A 16,979-nucleotide genomic window follows, 5' to 3' on the forward strand; every position below is an offset into this window, starting at 1 on the left:
AAAAAAAAGAAAGAAAGAAGAGAAGAGAAGGGCATGACAAAAGCTGTTTACCACATGGTGACCAGGAACAGAGAGGAGAAGAGAGGCACAAGGAATAAAGTATAGCCCCAAGAACATACACACAGTGACCTACTTTTTCTAAGTAAGCCCTACATCTGGAAGTTTCCACCACCTCCCAATCTCATCAAATTATCTATCTAGGGTTGATAGATTATCTACCTGTCATCTATCTATCTATCTATCTATCTATCTATCTATCTATCTATCTATCTATCTATCTATCTATCTATCTATCAGTCTGTCTGTCTGTCTGTCTGTCTGTCTGTCTGTTTATCATCTGTCTATAATGGGTTAATAGGATTAACCTACTGATGCAGACATAGCCCTCTGAGTTAATAACTTCTCCTCAATAATTGGATCCACTATTTTGGAACCAAATCTTCAACACATGAACCTGTGGGGATATAACAGAGGTACTTATTGATGAGAGCCTTTAGCACATACTACAAGTAATCCTTACAACAATCCTATGAGTTTCACATCATTCCAAATTTATAATAGAGGAAAGAACTCAAGTAAGTTAGACAGCATGTCCTAGGTGATACAATTACAAGAGTCAGAGCTGGGCTGTGGTGGCTCCAGCCTTCAAGCTACTCAGGAGGCTGAGATATGAGGATCATGGTTTGAAGCCAGCCCAGGCAGAAAAGTCCCCCTGAGACTTATCTCCAATTAACCATTAAAAAACCAGAAGTGGTATTATGGCTCAAAGTTGTAGATCACTAGCCTTGAGCAAAAGAGCTCAGGGACAGCTCCCAGGCCCTGAGTTCAGGCCCCATGACTGACAAAAAAAAAAAAAAGACGAGTCTGAATCCAGGCTTGCTCAGCATATGTTCCTTGTATGACCTCAAATGACATCAGTGGTAGAGCCCTTGCCTTGCATGCCTGAGGCCCTGGGTTCGATTCCTCAGCACCACATAAGCAAAAAGAAAAAAAGCCAGAAGTGGTGCTGTAGCTCAAGTGGTAGAGCGCTAGCCTTGAGCTGAAGAGCTGAGGGACAGCGCCCAGGCCCAGAGTTCAGGCCCCACGACCGGACCCCCCCCCCCAAAAAAAAGGTGGCAATAAACCTTTCCATCTCTGAAATCCCACAGGGCTGTTATCCCTCCATCCTGGATTCCAGATTTTCTAGTTTGTCTGGAGATCTTGCAATTGTGCAAACAGCTCAGGCCCATTGAGAACCTGACAAAGATTCTTTGTAGGTACAAACTTTAAGCAGGCCTCTGTCTCTTCTGCTAGGACCATCTGTACCCTTCCTTGTAAAACCTATTTTTAGCAAAGCAGTTCATTCACTTGCTAAACTTAGATAAACTGGTTTATCTAACATGATACTCCTTCCTGGATATCTAAGCACCATCTCAATAAAATTCCGTATTAGATATTATCTCCCAGGTGATGTCTGATCTCCTGGTCCATTTTCAATTAGAATCCTATTAGATCAACTTACCCCTTAACCCTGATGCTTTGTCAGCCACTGACCTCCACAATGTTGTTGGCTATGATTTCCCACCTATTCTAGCTGGATTCAAAGTCAACTCTGGGCTCAAGCCCAATCCCTGTTACCAAAGACCACATTGCAACAGTCACCATACTTATTACTATGTTTCTGAATAATGTTATCCAGGTCAATAGTCCATGGTCAGTCTCTATCCTTCACAGATAATGATCAAATACAGTGAAAATCTTAACTCTGTGATGAAGTAAACCTTGTGAAATGCAAAGTCCTCAGGAAACACTACCAACAAATAGGACTTTGCCCATGAAAATTTTTCTTGTGCATAGTTACTAGATGGAAATCAGACGCTCCTGTCTGTGCTTTCAGGCCCAAATTGCACAAAGTCCTGGGGTTGGCAGGCTATGCTCCCTGCATATTATATCTCACCTCTGCCATTATACCTCACCCCACGTGGGGAAAAAGTAGGAAAAGGTGGCACAAAGCAGAAATCAAAGCTTTTGTCCTAGAGCCATAAGTGTTTGGAAATCATTGCTAGAAGGAGAAAAACAGGTTTCTGGGCTCCAGATGAGCAAAAGATCAAGGGATTAAAGGGTTGAGGGTAGAGGGAATGAGAAATATAAAAGTAGGAAAGAGTGAACATGTCCAGTACTATGATGAGAGACCTTTAAGAAAATGATTGGACAGAGAAGAAAGATGGCTGACAGTAAGTTGGAGCCCATTTTGGGCTCCAAGTCTCCCACTTTCTTGGAGCCTCTCAGGGTTGGCAATAGAAAAGGATTTAGCTTTCATTTACCTGGTGAGTCTGGACTTAAAATTCATCAGTCACCCTTTTTGTAATCTCAAATTTATTTACAAATACTGGATTGCTTCTTCATGCTGGGCTCAGTTCTAGATTCTAGAAATACAGGGTTGATGTCTGGGAAGGTGGCTTAATGGTTGCCTAGAATGCATGAAACCCTTGGTTCAGTTCCTTAGTAGCACATAAACAGCAAAAGGTGGAAGTGGCACTGTGGCTCAAGTGGTAGAGTGCTAGCCTTGAGCAAAAGAAGCTTAGGGACAGTGCCCAGGCCCTAGTTCAAGCCCTAGGACCAGCAAAACAAACAAAAAGAGATATAGGGTTGAATAAATAGGACAAGGTAGAATCTCTTCACTTTGTGTGTGCATGCGTGTTGGGGGGTGGGGGTCATTGAACTCAGAACCTGGGGTACTTTCCCTTAGCTTTTCCACTGAAGGCTGGTGCTCTACCATGTGAGCCACAACTCTGCTTCCTGCTTTTTTATTGATGGTTAATTGGAGACAAGAGACTCACTAATTTTTCTTCCCAGTCTGGCTTCAAACTGCTATCCTCAGATCTCAGGCTCCTGATTAGCTAAGATTACAGGTATGAGCTACCGGCACCTGGCCTTCCAGAGGTAACCAAATTCATCCTTTTCGGCCAACAAGGGAAGAGAGATGGATTCTCCTATTTATTGTCAGTGAATTTAGTATCCAGCTATTCTGTCATCTCAAGCTCAGTAGCCCGAACATCTAGGATTGGCAACTCATTTCCATTGCCCCACCCTGCCCTCTTTGCTTTCAGCACTTCTGGATGTACACACCACACATGGAAGAGAAGGGTAACTTCTGTTCTTAGCACCTACCTGAGAACTCAGAGGTCAGAGACCAACCTGCACTACATAATTTAGATTGGAATGACACATCAGAAGAGAGATGAGAACATGTGACTTGTAGCCTGAAGCCAGAGGACATGGGCAAGAGTTCTGCCCACACTTGCACAGTGCTGTGGGAATTATTTTTGTTGTCATGGCACAAAACTTAGCTTGTTACAGGGGCCTTATCAGGTTCGTAAAAACTTTTATGTATGTTCTTTTATAGTTTATTTAGTATTAGCTATTCATAATCATAACCGATTACCAAGGACAATCTGCTCATATCCATGTCCTTGGGTCATTAGGATGACTACTCAAAGGAGGTGATGGGCACCCTTGTATAATGAGAAAACCTGGGCTTAGAGGATCAAAGAGTTTTTGACTAGTATGATGGAGCTTTGATTTGTATGTCAGTCTGCCTGAACCTCAACTTCTTTGTCAGTAAATCAGTCTTCCACAGTCAACCAATGTTAGGTGGCATTGGAATGTTTAGAATAAACATTGCATTTGTATGAAACATGTGCAAGCTTTTGTCTTGCCATGATTCCCTAAACAATACATTACAACTGTTTACATATCATTTGCCTTGTATTCCATCTTATAATTACTATTTAAAGTGTGAGAGAGGATTGTGTAGATTATACTTCCATGGATTTTGGGATCTGAGGGGAATCCAAGAACTACCACATAGGGGTGACAACACAGTGTCACTGTTGGCAGTGAGTATCCTGTATCAGTTGCTTGGGAGCACATCCTGGCATGACCACTCATCAGCCATGTGAATTGACAAGTTTGAAATGTTCTGAGTATTTTTATAGACTGAAGATAACAATAGTACTTGTCTTGTGGGATTGGAATTATCATGTGAACACTGTCAACTCTTGCTGTTATCCATTTTGTCTATTAGATGTGAACTCTTCTTTTCCATTCCCTTTCCTTTCCTTTTCTTTCCTTTTTTCCTCTTTCCCTTAAGAATTTTCCCCCTTTCCCTTTTCCTTTCCTTTCCTTTCCTCTCATTTTCTCCCCTTCCCTCCCCTTCCCTCCCTTTATCTCCCTCCTCCCCTCCTCTTCCCTCCCCTCCTCTTTCCCATCCCCTCCCCTTCCCAACCTTCCCGTTCCCTCCCCTCCCCTCTCCTTCCCTTCCTTTCCCTTTCTTTTCCTCATCTTTCCCAGCTGAGCAGGCAACATATTTCCTCTCCTTCCCTCCCTCCCTTCCTTCTTTTCTTTCTTTCCTTTTTTGTCAGTCATGGGCATGAGTGCTGTCTCTGAGCAATTTTACTTAAGCCTACTGCTTTATCACTTTGGGTCACAATACCACTTCCAGTTTTCTAGTGGTTAATTGGAATTAAAAGTCTTACCTGCCTGGGCTGGTTTTGAGACATGATCCTCAAATCTTAGCCCCCTGAATACCTAGGATTGCAGGTGTGAACACCAATACCTGGCTTCTTCTTCTTTTTTTCTTTTCCTGTCTTTCCTTCTTTTCTATTTACTGACTCACACAGCATGTCTGCAATCTGTCCATATGTGCACTGCTCTGGCTGGCTTGTACTGTCAACTGCAGAGGGCAGGTCCAGGACTATGTCATCCTTTTGTGTGGCATTTTTTATAGCCCCACTTTGACAAAGACAACAGGGAACCTGTTGCTAAAAAGTTTATAACTGGCTAAAGCCTGTTCTATTTGGGGGCCAAATACCAATCCCTCTGCTGGCCCGCTGTTGGTGTAGAGATGCTCTTTGGGGAGGAGAGACTCCCGTGTAGGGAGGGTGCACTCAGAGAACTTTGAAATTTACAGGCATGAAGGAATTGTTTACAAACACTGCTTTTAATGAGACTGCTATTTTATTTTGTGAGGGCTCATATAAACTTTTGTGCAGTAGATTGAAAAGTAGTCCTTGTTTAACTTCATTTCCTAGTCCTAGACTACTAGTCATTTGGACCACATATAATTTATCTCTAGTGATTAATGCAGAATGGATAGCTAATTGTCTTTAATTTCTCAGGTTCTAGTTGGTACAGAGCAGTCTTAGATGACATTGGTTTACATTATATAAAAACATAGAAGACTTGTTGTAACTAACTTCTGAAAAGACTAGAAGAATCAAAGAGGTCAGCTACCAATAAAATGTGAGAAAAAGGGTATTCAGGCTAGGTGCTGGTGGCTCATATCTATAATATTAGCTACTCAGGAGGCTGAGATGTGTGGATTGAGGTTCAAAGCCAGCCCAGGCTAGAGAGTCTGTGAGACTTATCTCCAGTTAACCCCCCCCCCCCAAAAAAGATGTAAGTCTATAAAGGTGTGGCTCAAGTGATAGAGCATGAAAAGGCATAGGGGCAATAAATGTCCAGGCTTTGAGTTCAAGTCCTAGTATTCACACACACACACACACACACACACACACACACACACACACACACACACACACACACACACACACACACACACACACACACACGTCACACAGGTTTTTATAGTCCTGGCTTGGTGATGTGCAGTTACTCCCAAGTACTCCTAGCTGTGGCCTGGATCATTTGGGCTGAGGAGTTCAAGGCCTGCCTAGGAACTATAGGGATCCCTATCTCAAAAGGAAACATTTCAATGTCCCAGCTGAGCAGGCTATGTATATGTTTCCTATACATCTGAGTCTCACAGTACCACGTGAACTCAAACAGCATGCCTGGTATCAAACTGGGTGAGAGAAGCATTCTGACTTGTTATATTCTGCATCTGCTGATAACGTCTTTCCTTCTCCCCATCCCTGGGATGTCTCTGAACTGTATACTCTTCGGTCTGAAGATGACATGGGCTCTCCTCGCTCATTTGCAGGAGGTAGGCAAGCCCAGTCCTTCCCTGGAGCAAGGCACTCAGTACCTGCCACATGATGGATTGAATGATTGATTGACGATGGAAAGTTACATCTTTTTCATTGAAATCATTATTATTCTTTCTTATCAGAGGCAGAGTGTCACACTTATTGTCATGGAAAGGATCTGGTTGATTTTTAAACTCGAGTCTGACTTCTTATCCTCATCTGAGTCACACTACCACAAGTAAACCTGCTTCAGCTGTTTGAGCTACTGCAGAGTACAAGGAGGATGGAGGGGCTGGGGGTTTAGCCCAGCGGAAGGGCGCCCGCCTGGCGCACCCAAGGCCCTGGGTTCGGTTCTCAGCCCTGGTTTTAAAAAAAAAAAGACATATAAAGCTACAAGGAGGATGGAAAACGCATCTGTACCAAGTGCATACTTCACAATCCCAATTAACACACCTGCTCATTCTGACAACAGAAGGGTTTATGGGTTTAGTTCATCAAACATTTATTGGGTCCCCTTTGTAGATCTCGCTCTCTGCTGGGTCCTGGCAAAACTGAGAGGAAGATAATGTGTTTTCTGTCCTTCATAGTCTCATGGGAAGCACAGACATAGCAACTAACTTAAGGATGCTTAGGAAGCATTATGCAAGTGGTAAGGGTCAAATTGTTGTGGGTGGTAAGAAAACACAGTGAAGAATGGGTGGGGCACAGGAAATGTCATTGAGTGCCTACCTTGCACCAGATTCTGGGCATAAGGCCTTGCTGAGTGATTGATGGATTACTAGCAGCCACATCTCCTCGGAACTTGTTAGACATGCAGTGTCTTAGACCCCACTTTACAGATTCTGAATCTGTACTTTAACAAGATCTTCAGGACCTCTCTCTGTATTATTAAAATTGGAGAAGTGCCAGGCCTGGTCATCTATGGAGTTTATCTTATTCACCAGCAGATGCTGGTGGCTCACATCTGTAAGCCTAGGTATTCAAGAAGCTGAGATCTGAGGATTATGGTTTGAAACCAGCCTAAACAGAAAAATTCTGAGACTTTTATCTCCAATTAACTAACAAACAGCCTGAAGTGGAGCTATGGCTCAAGTGGCAGAACACTAGCTTTGGTGAAAATACTAAGCAAGAGTATGAGGCCCTGAGTTCAAGCCCTAGTACTGGCATTAAAAAAAAAGATGAAAGATAAGGTTACATAATTCTTTGCATAACACACAGCTATATCATCGAGCTGAAATTTGATTTTTTTCTTGCTAGGCCTGTGGCTTGTTGTTGTTGTTTTTCTCAAGGCCAGCTCTCTACTACTAGAACTGGAATTTGAGCTTAGACCAGACAAACCTCCAAGGCTCCATTCACTCCCCTATGCTGCTTCTTACTTTCTGATGACCTCTGGGGAGCTTCTCAGTGGAGCTGGTTTCTGAACTACACTTGGAAAAGCTATATCAGAAGGCCCATTCTGGTCAAATGCCATTGATACAAATGATTGACATAGCTATAAAAATGAAGCTTGTTATGGGGAGTGGGAGGGGCTGAGGTAGCAGAGAAGCCTTGCATGCCATGAATTTACTGTGAGTAACTCTTACAACCTGTCATGGACTTGCAATGATGTGCCAGAAGCCCAGGCCCACCACTCCCAAGCCAAATGATACGTTGGAGATGTGGCAGAGGAAGAAATCAAACAGTGGGTTCAACAAAGCTCTGGTCACCCTGACAGGAAGCTCTGTAGTGATAGGCCTCTCAGGGAACTCATATCAGGCAGAAATGGCCATGCCTTTACACCTCTACCTCTAGAAGTCACAGGCTGCCACATCAGGTTGTGACCTTGGGCGATGTAGCTTTGCACTGTTGAGGGAGTTAATTCTGTCTGTTTGTGAACCTCTCGCCTCAGAGCTGTTGGGAGTCCTCCCTTGAAGGGGGCTTTGAACAGTTCATCTTTGGATCTGCCACAGGTGTACTCTCTACTGTCTCCATCTCTGATGGCAAAATAGAAATAGTAGTAGAGCCCTTGCAGAGTAGGTAGAGGATTATATTTCAGTCCGATGGTTCTTATATCGCCCTGACAAGGAATTCAAGGCATACTTTCTCTAGGGAGCATTTAGAAATCCCTGACCATAGCCTGAGGAGTAGAAGATCATGTCAGATGCCCAGCTCACCATTTGGAGTTCTTCCCTGTCTCACATGCCTTCCCTGTTTCATGTCTCATTGTCAGGAAATCTGGAAAGATGGGAAAAATGTTGAAGAATGACAATAATATGTCAGCTCATTGGTTAGGAAAATAAAGTAAGTTTAACTATAAGTGTTGAGCCAGAGGGTGTGTTCTTTGGGTAAAAATCTTTTGTGGCAAAGTCTCAAAGTAAGACCCAAATGGGTGAGCTAGATTTCCTTCCTTCCTTCCTTCCTCCCCTCCCTTCTCCTTCTCTCCCTTCCCCTCCCCATCTCTCCTCTCCCCTCCATTCTCTTCCCCTCCTTTCCCCTCCCCTCCCTTCCCTTCCCTTCCTTCTCTCTCCTCTTTCTCCTTCTTTCTTTCTCTCTCAAAGCTCTGTGAGCCAGGCTCTGGTGGCTCACACCTGTAATCTTAGCTACTCAGTAGGCTGAGATCTAAGGATTATGGTTCGAAGCCAACCTGGGCAGAAAAGTCCCCTGAAGACTCTTATCTCCAATTAACCACTCAAAAACCAGAAGTGGAGCTGTGATTCAAAGTGGTAGAGTACTAACCTTGAGCAAAAATAATTCAGGAACAGCACCTAGGCCCTGAATTCAAGCCCCATGACCAACTAAATAAATAAAAGCAAGCTCTGTGAGGACACTTAAGGGCTCTACCCATTGCTCTACTCTCTTGTAAGTCTGGTTCTCAGAGTGCAGTCACTTGACCAGCAACATCACTATCATTTAGGGATGAATTAGGAATGCAGGTTTCAGGTTGTGCCTACCAAATTAGAAACTCTATGGGTATAGCCCACAATTAATTTGTATTTTAACAGGCATGCAAGAAGATTTGGATGCATAATGAGTGTTTGAGAGACACCAATGGAAGATTTTGTTCTTGTCTATCAGTCAAAACTGTGGAACTAGCTTATGGAAAAGCAAAGAGAAAGCAAGAGAGATAGAAATTTGGAAAACATCAAGGTAATCAGAGCTTAAATGTCAATGGATTGTCCAGAGTATAAGATAAGGGCTGGGGAAAGGAGCAGTAAAGAGATACACTGGAAGAGCAAACTAATGCAAGAGGTAAGAAAGTGTGACTAGAGGCACAGAGGAGCCGAAGAACTCAAGGTCAGCAAAGTTAACTGAAGAAGGCAGGAGGTCCTTGCTGCAAAGGTGACCCAGAGCTTGAGTCTTTGGTGACAAACAAGACAGACTGACACTCAAACACTTTAAAGGAGATGGCCAAGGCTCCACAGGTAGACGGCAGGATGGGTCCTGCCTTCCCATGAGAAGCTGGCGGAGTGGCCCTCAGGCCTCTCCTCACAAACCTAAACCTGGCATTCTCTCTCACGCCAAACTTCAATATAAAACCTGTTTCCTTCTTAATGGCTGTCCGTTGGTATGTAGGACTTGGGTCTAAAATTATCATGGTTTGATCTTCCTTCTGTTTGTTTGGGTAGACCCACCCTAACCCTAATTGAGACACTCCAGGTTTGTTTATGGGCTTCGCTGTCCTTAGCAGCATTCTGGAGTCAGGTTCCTTTGTCCTGTGGCAACAGAAGCCCAGCTTCACAACAGTGCAAGCTGAACTTGTTACTCTACCTACCACGTGCTGGGAAGAAGAGCATCATCACAGAATCATGACTCATGACCCATGACACAGTCAATTCTACCTAAGTGCATGTTAAAGGAAAAAGGGCTTGACATTGCTGAAGATGACCAGAGTCAAGGACAAATTCCATCAAGGTGGCCTTGTTTGGCACTGAGGTTTACTTCCAAAGTGCCAAGGTTTTTGTTTTTATGCTAGCCTTAGTTCTGCCTGGCTTTTTTCTTTTTTTTTTGGTCCAGTCATGGGGCCTGAACTCTGGGCCTGGGTGCTTTCCCTCAGCTCTTCAGCTCAAGGCTAGTGCTCTACCACTTGAGCCACAGCGCCACTTCCAGCTTTTTTCTTTTTGCTTATGTGGTACTGAGGAATCAAACCCAGGGCTTCAGGAATGCAAGGCAAGCACTCTACCACTGAGCCACCTTCCTAGCCCCCTGCCTGACTTTTTGCTCAAGGTTTGTGTTCTACCACTTGAACTCTACTTCCATCTCTCTTTTTTTTTTAATTTTTAAATTAAATTTTTTAATTTTAAATTTAAAAATTTCAAATTGTTATTATAAAGATGATGTACTGAAAGGTTATAGTTACATAAGTCATATCAAAAATACATGGGGCTGGGAAGGTGGCTCAGTGGTAGAGTGCTTGCCTTGCATGCCTGAGGCCCTGGGTTCCATTCCTCAGCACCATATAAGCAAAAAGAAAAAAGCCAGAAGTGGTGCTGTGGCTGAAGTGGTAGAGCACTAGCCTTGAGCTGAAGAGCTGAGGGACAGTGCCCAGGCCCAGAGTTCAGGCCCCACGACTGGACCCCCCCCCCAAAAAAAAAAAAAAAACTTCACATATATGTAGAGAGAGATAGAGAGAAGTAAAAAAAAAATGTGTTTTTTGTTTTTTGGGGTTTTTTTTGCCTGTCCTAGGGCTTGAACTCAGAGCTGAGTTTCTTTTGCTCAAGACTAGCATTCTACCACTTGAACCCCAGCACCACTTCTGGCTTTTTCTGTTTATAAAACCCAGGGCTTCGTGCATGCTAGGCAAGTACTACCACTAAGCCACATTCCCAGTCCCCACTTCTATATTTTTGCTGATTAATTGGAGATGAGTATCTCATGAACTTTTCTTTCCTAGGCTGACTTTGAACCTTGATCATCAGATCTCGGCTTTGTAAGTAGTTAGGATTACAGGTGCAAGCCACCCAAATTGTTTTGTTTTGTTTTCTCTGCTATTTCTAAATCTCTGACTGTAGTGTGTTCAGGTACTTAAGGAGGCTGAATCCTTGGCGGCTTGAAAGTTCAGCTATCAGTGAATGCCTGGCATGTTGGAGAATTTTGCAACTCCAGGCAGGCTTCCCCAAGCCACCAACCAGCTTATTGTCAACCCAGGGTCATGGCCTGACTGCTAAGTGGCCCCAAGTTTTTGCATATCTGTGAATCACTATGGAAACACAGTCATTATGATACAGCAGTTCTTGTCTTGAATCCTTTTGATAGTTTCATTTTTTATGGTTTCATTTCCTATTGATATGAAAAGGACTCGATAACCAAAAATAAATCTATCCACAAATTTCAGGTTCTCTGCTTCATTTATGAGCCTGGCTTCATAAGGTAAATTGAGTAGACTCAGACTTCTTATGCAACTGTGTACTCTGGTAACAAATGAGTTGTACAGGAGTCCTTCAACTCTGACCTTAAGAATTTGGTGATTCCTTTCAACAGGAGAAAAGTGTGGTACCTGCCAGCAGTCATCAGGTACAAATATAGTCAATAAATAGTATTGATTTTTATTTTTTATTGTTATAAAAGTGATGTACAGAGAAGCTACAGTTACATAAAGAGTACATTATTACTATTATTATTATTTTGTCAGTTGTGGGGCTTCAACTCAGGTCCTGGGCACTGTCCCTTATCTTTTTCACTCAAGGCTAACACTCTGCCACTTTGAGCCACAGCAGAACTTCTGGTTTTCTGGTGGTTAATTGGAGATAAGAGTCTCACAGGCTTTTCTGCCCAGTTAGCTTTGAACCATAATCCTCAGATCTCAGCTTCCTGAATAGTTAGGATTATAGGTGTGAAACACTGAGGCCGGGTAAGAGTATATTTCTTTTTGGACAATGTTACCCTTTCCCGTGTGTGTGTGTGTGTGTGTGTGTGTGTGTGTGTGTGTGTGTGTGTGTGTGTGTGTGTGTGTGTGCTGGTGGTGGTCCTCGGGCTTCAACTCAGGGTCTGGGTACTGTCTGTGAGCTTATTTTTGCACACAGGCAGCACTCTACCATGTTGAGCCACAGTTCTACTTCGTTATTTGGTGGTTAATGGAGATAAGAATTCATGGACTTTCCTATTCATCTGGCTTTGAGCCACAAACCTCAGATCTCAACCTTCTGAATAGCTAGGATTAGAGGTATGAGCCACTGGTGCCCGGCTTCTACTGCTGGTTCTTTAATTCATACTAAATCAGCTCATTCTTTTTTTTTTTTTTTTTTTTGGGTCCGGTCATGGGGCCTGAACTTTGGGCCTGGGTGCTGTCCCTCAGCTCTTCAGCTCAAGGCTAGTGCTCTACCACTTGAGCCACAGCGCCACTGCTGGCTTTTTTCTTTTTGCTTATGTGGTACTGAGGAACGAACCCAGGGCCTCAGGCATGCAAGGCAAGCGCTCTACCACTGAGCCACCTTCCCAGCCCTAAATCAGCTCATTCTTCACTTTCAACCCATCATGGCATTATCACTAACTTGGACTTTTACTATGTCTCCCTGCTTTCATTCTGGCCCCCCTCTATACATTTTCCCCACTGAAGCTAGTGTCATCTTATTATGGCAGACAAAATCATTTTATTCACAATTAATGGTATTCATGGCAAATCCAATTGTGTTGTTCATCTCAAAATAAAACCCAAACTCATCACCCATAGTCTATCTGATATGGACTTGACTCTCTGAGCTCATGTCACACTAGTCTCCTATCTACTTTTCTGTTCCCCAGACATGTTACCCAGACATGGCCTACCTTGTGCAGACAGGCAGATTGTAAACTATATAATGTCAGGGAGAGCATCCAGTAGCCTGCAGGGTAAATGATGTCCTTGAAAAGATTCAGTGTGGAGACTCTGCTCACCTATTCAAAGCTCTTCCCCCCAATAAAGCCTTGGCACTTGCTGGTCCTTCCTGGGACATCCACATGTAGATTTCTAGCATAGCTGGCTCTTTCTTATCATTCCCTCAACAAAGCATTTCTATAGAGCAGGCATGACTGGTAACATACTTTGCGAGGTCCAGTACAAAAGCAAAGATCAGGGTCCCTTATTCAAAAATTAGTAAGCAAAGCATTTCACCAAGAACACAGGGCCCTTCTGCATATGGGGACTTGTGTGACCAGATCAGTCACATTCCCATGAAGCTGGCACTGACTTCAGTCTCAGCTTAAAGGTCATATTTTCCTTCTGAGTCACCCAAACCAAAATTGCCTCTGAGGAGACTTTGAAACAATCCCCATCCCTCTCTTTTCTAGGTAAAATCACATTTCACTTTATTTTTTGTCATATTGGAAATTGAATCCAAGACCTTGTACATCCACCAAATTTTCACACCAGCTCCAAATTGAAGCATTTTATTTTATTTCATTTTATTTTGTGGTTGTGGGGCTTGAACTCAGGGCCTGGGCGCTGTCCCTGAGCTCTTTTGCTCAAGGGTAGTACTCTACCACTTTGAGTCACAGCTCCACTTCCTGAAGCATTTTAAATGACAGACAAAGCAAAGATGCGCAGATGATTCTATTTGAATTACATTTTTAGACAGAACATCCAGTCGACACAAAGGTTTGTTTCTTTTTAATGAGGTCTTGGACAGGTTCTCGTTTTTCTGTAAATTTGCCTTGAAAGCAATGACAGGCCTCATAAGCCAAGGAGAATGTGGGGTACAAAGATCAAAAGGACTCATTACAACAGAGTACCAGTTAGATTTCTTTCTACTAAACAAACCAATCATGCAGATTTTATGTACCTAAGGGTTTCATATGTGTCAGTGTTTTTGTTTTCTTCCTTCCTTCCTCCCTCCCTCCCTCCCTCCCTTCCTCCCTTCCTTCTTCCTTCCCTTTCTTCCTTCCTTCCCTTTCTTCCTTCCTTCCCTTTCTTCCTTCCTTCCCTTTCTTCCTTTCTTTCTTCCTTCCTTCCTTTACCAGTCCTGGGGCTTGACCTCAGGACCTGGGCACTGTCCCATAGCTTTTGTGTTCCAGGTTAGTGCTCTACTACTTTGAACCACAACACCACTTTGTGTGTGTGTGTGTGTGTGTGTGTGTGTGTGTGTGTGTGTGTGTGTGTGTGTGTGTGTGTGTGTGTGTGTGTGTGTGTGTGTTGGGGGGAGGGATTGCAGTTAATTGGAGATAAGAAGCTTACGGACTTTCCTGCTCTGACTGGCTTTGAACCATGATCTCAGATCTCAGCCTCCTGAGTAGCAACGATTACAGGAATGAACCACTGCATCAAAATTTGTATTTTAAAGTTTGGTAGAAATTGCATGTTTAATATTTGACTAGCATATATTTCTCTCTATTTTTGGAAGTTAAGGTATTTGTTTTCAATGAACTAAAACAAAGCTACTTAAGGGCAATTGCATTCTTAAACAGTCACATGTTAAGAAGCTTTTATTTAAAATACAATTAGTTCAAAATATATTCACTGTTTTTCTTAATGAGACAATATAAATATTGGGTGAAAAAGCTCCACATATGGCATTGGGCTTTAAAAAAAAGATTCATGAAAAAGCTTCTTTAAATGTAAGATCTCAGTTACTTATGGCAGTTACTTATGAGTTTCTCTCCTACCCTTAGGAATCCAGGACTCTCAGTCTGAATAACAGCAGGAGAGGTGACAAGTTCAAGGATGTGTGAGGTCAGATAAGAGAAGACCATGTCACTGCTGCTAGCCCTCCTCAGGCTAGCAGCAACATCTGGGAGTTCAGATATGGTGTTCTGTAGTGGATTACTCTTGGACTAGTGCCAGAAACAAAGTAGTTGGAAAAATGCAAACATCTTGAAAGTGCTTGTAACCCACCAAGGAAGAGAAACACTTCTGTTCTAATTTTAAAAGCAAGAAGGAAGAGAGGGAGGAAAGGAAAAAGGAAGCAAGGAAACAAGGAAGAGAGGAAGGAAGAAAGAAAAGAAAGGAGAGAAGGATGCAAGGAAGAGAGAGTAATAAAGAAAGAACACCAATAAATGATATATAAAAGCCAGCGCAGGTGGCTCATGCCTACAATCCTAGCTACTCAGGAGGCTGAGATCTGAGGATCGTGGTTCAAAGCCAGCCTGGGCAGGAAAGTCTGTGAGACTCTTATCTCCAATTAACCACCAGAAAATCGGAAGTGGTGTGGTGGCTAGAGTGATAGAGTGCTCAGGGACAGCACCCAGGCCCAGAGTTCAAGCCCCACAACCACCCCCCCCCAAAAGTAGTATGTAAAGATCAAAGCGATCTTTAGTGATCTTATTTCATGAAACAATTCTAGTCCTAGACCACTTTATGAAGCAATTTTTCCTCCCTGCTTTCTCACCTTACTATTAGAACAGCGGCTGGAAAACTCATTTATAGTAAAATTTAAGTGACTAATAAGGATTAATGAATTACCTTGAATAGTAGTGTTCGATGTGGGATGGGAAAAGGAGATATTGGCAAGGGGTGAAAAGTTATTGTGTCTTTAAATTTTGTAAATTAACCATTTATAAATGTACAAATGTACAGGGTACATAGTGATGTTATGATTTATGAATGCAATTTGTGGAAGCAGAAAGAGTTCAATATTTTAATGGTAGAATTTCTGCAAGCCACCAAATCATGCATGAGACAAATTATTCTATATGAAGAATTGTATTTTCTGATTCCTTTTTTTTTTTTTTTTTTTTTGTCGGTCGTGGGGCTTGAACTCTGGGCCTGGGTGCTGTCCCTCAGCTCTTCAGCTCAAGGCGAGCGCTCTACCACTTGAGCTACAGCGCCACTTCCGGTTTTCTGGTGGTTTATTGGAGATAGGAGTCTCACGGTCTCTCCTGCCCGGGCTGGCTTTGAACCGCGATCCTCAGATCTCAGCCTCCTGAGTAGCTAGGATTACAGGCGTGAGCCACCAGCGCCCGGCTTTCTGATTCCTTATACCTACCTTAATCTTCTTTCCCACATCCCTCCATTCCTTTCCTTTTTGTTTTGGATTTTCTTTTGGATTTAGGGAAAAGTTGGAGAGACCATTTAGAGAGCTCCCATATCCTCACCCAGCTTCTCCTAAAGCTGCCTCTTCTCACCCCAGAATGTCTCAGAAGTAGCTCAAGTTGTGGTCAACAATGACCACCATGCTATGCTGCCTAGGCCAAGGGATCTTTGGTCAGCTTCAGATGGTCAGGTAGTTCCTGTCCCTTCTTTTGTTTTTTCTTCCAGTCATGGGACTTGAACTCATGGCCTGGGCTCTGTCCCTGAGCTTCTTTGGCTCAATGCTAGCACTCTACCACTTGAGCCACAATGCCACTTCCGGCTTTTTCTATTTATGTGGTACTGAGGAATCAAACCCAGGGCTTCATAAATGCTAGGCAGGCACTCTACCACTAAGCCACATTCCCAGACAGTTTCTTTCCCTTCTTATACAACTTTTTGCCCTCCTCCTTTTCTTTTTCTCAGCTCCTCCCACCACAGCCCAGTCCCCACCTCTTCCTCCCCTTCCTGTCTTACAAAGCACTGGAGATAGAGGACTCCTTCATCCTCTTCTCTTCCCTGTCACCATTCACTTCCTGTGTTCTCACCCAGTCACCTGGGTATAGTAGTAGAGGTCACCTCTCTGTAATGACTCCTGAATTTGTAGTTCTACCCTTTGTCCCTTTGCTAAACTCCATGCTATCTCAAGCTGCTGCTAGGCCTTCCCATTGGTTTCTAATAGGAGTCTCAGAGGAAAAACCTTTCACCTTGGACCTGTGACTGGCACACTTAAGCTTGCACTTCCCTACCAGTCTTTCCACTTCAGAAAATGGTGGAATCACTGTACCTGTTACTCTGTTCAGAAATCTTAGACTTATCCTTGATTCTTCTTTTTGTTTAGTATTCCACACCTAACTCATCAGCAAAACGTGCCAGCTCTACTCCAGAAACTCTCCTGCTACTGACCACCTTTTATAACACTTTACATCTCCAGGCCAGTCCAAGCCACCATCTTGAATCTTGGGTTATTATGTGCTGCCAACTGCTCATCAACTGCCTCACCCCACACACCCCAATTTCTTCTCAATATAGACACACATTTTAAAATGTATTAT

Source organism: Dipodomys merriami, unplaced genomic scaffold, assembly GCF_024711535.1.
Source record: "Dipodomys merriami isolate MVZ:Mamm:240054 unplaced genomic scaffold, mDipMer1.0.p SCAF_4, whole genome shotgun sequence".
Classification (NCBI taxonomy): domain Eukaryota; kingdom Metazoa; phylum Chordata; class Mammalia; order Rodentia; family Heteromyidae; genus Dipodomys; species Dipodomys merriami.